The sequence below is a fragment of the Nicotiana attenuata genome, unplaced genomic scaffold (assembly GCF_001879085.1).
Source record: "Nicotiana attenuata strain UT unplaced genomic scaffold, NIATTr2, whole genome shotgun sequence".
In the NCBI taxonomy this organism is placed as follows: Eukaryota; Viridiplantae; Streptophyta; class Magnoliopsida; order Solanales; family Solanaceae; genus Nicotiana; species Nicotiana attenuata.
This window is the reverse complement of record NW_017671099.1, coordinates 4,598-9,194: the sequence shown is the minus strand read 5'-3', so window position 1 is coordinate 9,194 and position 4,597 is coordinate 4,598.

The following is a 4,597-nucleotide window of genomic DNA, read 5'->3' as shown; positions in this document are numbered from 1 at the left end:
CACTGCAACACTGCCATACTTCCAACAATACCCCCACTGCTCACCCCCACACTACAGAACTCCACAAACGACCACTGCCACACCCAACATAATACCCCCATCTATGTGGAGACTGTGCCACACTCCACCCAGCCCATTTCAAGCACACCCGAGTCCGATGATAAGGACTTGCTCATCAGAAATCTGGTCGAAGAGCTTAAGAAATTGACTAGCATAATTCAAGGTGTTGAAGGTAGTAAGGGAATTGAAGGGCTAAACTACGAAGATCTTTGCATACAGCCCGATGTTGAACTGACCGAGGGGTACAAACCTCCTAAATTCGAGATGGTTGATGGTACAGGGGATCCAAGGGTCCATTTGAGAACATACAGTGACAAGCTGGTTGGAGTAGGAAAAGACGAGAAAATTCGCATGAAGCTTTCCATGAGGAGCTTGAAGGGAGATGCCTTATCTTAGTACATTAGCCAAGATCCGAAGAGATGGTCAAACTGGGTGATCATGGCATCCGATTTTATGGACAGGTTTAGGTTCAACATGGAGAATGCACCGGATGTGTTCTATATTCAAAATCTAAAGAAGAAGCCCACAGAAACATTCCGCGAGTATGCTACTCGATGGAGGTCCGAAGCTGCCATGGTTAGACCTGCCTTGGAAGAAGAACGAATGAACAAATTCTTCGTTCGGGCTCAAGACCCACAGTATTATGAAAGGCTAATGATGGTCGAAGGCCACAAATTTTCTAACATTATCAAGCTGGGAGAAAGAATCGAAGAAGGCATCAAAAGCGGTATGGTTACGAATTTTAAAGCTTTGCAAGCTACAAACAAGGCCTTACAGTCAGGCGGTGTGTCCAAGAAAAAGGACGTAGGAGCCGTAATGGTGGAACAGAGAACCAAATCTCCCATCAAATACCAAACATACCCAATGCCTCCAATCACATATCAGCCTACCCCAAACCACCAAGCACCCTCACCCTCTTACCAAACTCCACCACTCACTTATCAATCACCTCCACCACCCACATATCAGCCTACTTCACCCAAATATTCCTAACCCGCACATGTTTACCAAGCCTACAATACTCAACCAGCCCACTATCAATCCCCTCCCGCACACCAAAACTTCCCAAGACCTCAACCTAACTTTGATCGAAGGCCCCCGAAACAATACACCGCTGCTGAACCTATTGACCAGTTGTATGAAAGACTCAAAGCTGCTGGTTATGTCACCCCTATCCCTGCTGCTCCTGAGAACCCTTCCCAATGGGTTAATCCAAATAAATCCTGTGCATACCATTCCGGCATGAAAGGACACACCATTGACGAATGCCGCTCTCTGAAAGATAAGATCCAGGCGTTAATTGATAACAAGATCATTGTGGCAAAGAAGCCTGCTCCGAATGTCCGCAATAACCCTCTGCCAGATCACAAGGGTGGAGGCGTTCACATGATTGAAATAGAGGATGATTGGGACCCCAAGGGATCGATCGGTTTAATCACAGAAGGTGACGACCCAAAGAAACCAATAGTCACCCTTAATCTGATCATAGTCCAGATTCAGCCTTCTTGGGACGCCGAGGTATATATGTCCATGTCACTTGAGTTTGAAGCACCACCATCTGCAAAGACGCCAGCACCAATTGAGGTTGAATTCGTGTCTCCAGCAAAGGCACCTACACCGTTCGAAGTTGTAGTTTCACCGCCCAAGGTGCAGGCACCGTTCGGAGTAATGATAGCTACACCAATTCCAGTGGCAATGTCAGCCATAACACCGTTCCATACAAAGGCTATACCATGGGACTACACAACCGAGGCAAGAAGAAAGGGCAAGGTCATGTTCGGTGAAGCTGTTGCGGCACAGGGTATGACAAGAACTAGTAGAGTTTATACCCCGGAACATTTTGCTGAGTCAAGCAAGTAGGCCTCTAGTCGACCAACCATCAGTGAAACCGGGCCCCACGATCTCAGGAGAAAGATACAAGCCAAGGAATACTCGATCGTTGATCAGCTGAAAAAAACACCGGTGCAAATTTCCATCCTTTCTTTGCTACAAATTCCGATGCACACAAGAATGCCTTGTTAAGGGTGCTGAGTGAAGCATATGTGCCAAGCAACATCACCGGCGGAGAGATGACTAACATGGTGGGACAGGTATTGGAAAGTCACTAGATCACTTTTCATGAAGATGAGCTACCACCAGAAGGGTTGAGTAACAACAAGGCATTGCACATCACCGTGCAATGCGAAGATTATTTTATCACTAGAATCCTGATTGATGGGGGATCCAGCCTCAACATTTGTCCGTTGGTAACACTCAGGACATTGGGAAAGGGATTGCATGAGATCACGGACGGGGCCATCAACGTAAAAGCTTTCGATGGTTCCCAAAGGTCCACCATTGGGGAAATTAGTCTGTGTTTGCAAATGGGGCCTACTTGGTTCGATGTTGATTTTCAAGTGATAGATGTGCCGACATCTTACAATCTGTTGTTGGGACGACCATGGATTTATGTCGCTGGGGCCGTAGCGTCAACACTACATCAGGCAGTAAAGTTTGAGTGGAATCACCAAGAGGTGATCATTCACGGTGACGGTAGTAATCCCATATACAGTCGCCAAACCATCCCGGCATAGGAGGCAGAAGAAAGATAGGCGGGGAGACTTATCACCACATCGAGCGGGTCAACGCCGTTAATAAAGACAAATGGTGGGACAACAAAATTGAAAGCATATTGAACTGGAGCGGATACGAACCTGGCAAGGGACGTGGAAAGAACCTCCAAGGAATCGCTAAGCCTATCAAACTCAGAAACATGGCACCACCTTCAGATTCAGGTATGAGTATACTTGGGAGGAATTCAACCACTGGTCGCCACCATGGCGCGGTACTTACTATCCATTGGAGTAGCCAATACCACGCTTGGAGCAGACTGTCCAACCGACCAAAGTTATCTATGGGTCAGAAGAAGACGAAGCACTGGCAGCAATGAGGAATTTGTTCCTGGAAGACGATGATATGGATTGTTGTGTTGTTTTCGAGGAGGAAGGGGAGGAAGGCCCTTCCATACAGGCAGTAAGCAGAGGAGCATGCCTCAATAACTGGACCATCAGAACCACCAGAGCCCGACGAGCCTCGGGGTAGCAAGGCTGAACAAGCATCATGCACTATCTTTTATTTTACTAATTAATTTTTAATTTTGCATTTTTAATTTCGCAATAAGATCTCCAATGTTCAAAAACAGTTATGGAATTATCAAAGCATTTCGATTTTCTTAGAAGTCTTACTCTTATTATTTTCTCTCATTACTTTACTTATACAGCATTACCATTACTTGTCTTGATGAACCAATGACTATGACATGCAATGAGACAACGCAACAAACAGACATGGATTCAGAGGAAGGTGACATACCGGAAGAGATTGTTAAGGAAGTCGAGAATTTTGAAAATAGGCCGAAGTCCAAACGGGACGAGACTGAAATTGTTAACTTGGGGGACGAAGAGAATGTCAAAGAAACACGAATCAGCATTCACTTATCGCCATCAGAAAAGAAGGAATACACAGAATTTCTAAGGGAATATGAGGACATATTCGCCTGGTCATATTATGACATGACTGGTCTAAGTACGTCTATTGTAGCTCACAAACAGCCGACTGATCCGACAAGTCCGCCGGTAAAGTAGAAGCTCAGAAAGATCAAGCCAGATATGAGTCTGAAAATCAAGGAAGAAGTCACCAAGCAGGTCAAAGCCAAAGTTCTCAGGGTAGTGGAATACCCAACATGGTTAGCTAACATTGTACCAGTGCCAAAGAAGGACGAGAAGGTTAGAGTCTGTGTCGACTACCGGGATCTCAATCGGGCCAGTCCGATAGATGACTTCCCTTTGCCAAACATACACATCCTGATCGACAATTGCATCTAGCATGAGTTGCAATCATTTATGGATTGTTTCGCTGGTTATCAACAGATATGGATGGATGAAGAAGATGCTGAGAAAATGGCTTTCATTACGCCGTGGGGAATGTACTGCTACAAGATGATGTCGTTCGGCCTTAAGAATGCAGGGGCCACCTACATGAGGGCCATGACTACCATTTTTCATGATATGATACACAAGGAGATTGAGGTGTACGTGGATGAAGTTATCATCAAGTCCAAGAAGGCCACTAATCACATGGAAGACTTGAGGAAGTTTTTCAATAGATTGTGAAGGTACAACCTGAAACTGAATCCTGCAAAGTGTGCATTTGGGGTTCTAGCTGGAAAATTGCTTGGGTTCATTGTGAGTCGCCGGCGAATAGAACTGGATCAGTCAAAGATCAAATCCATTCAAGAATTGCCACCGCCAAAGAACAAGAAGGACGTGATGAGTTTCTTGGGAAGACTTAACTATATCAGTCGCTTCATAGCACAATCTACAGTCATCTGTAAATCAATCTTCAAGATGTTGAAAAAGGATGCCGCCACCAAGTGGATCGATGAATGCCAGAAAGCTTATGACAGGATCAAGTAATACCTGTCAACACCACCAGTCTTAGTCCCGCCTGAGCCAGGTAGGCCTTTGCTACTTTACATCACAGTGTTAGATGGTGCCTT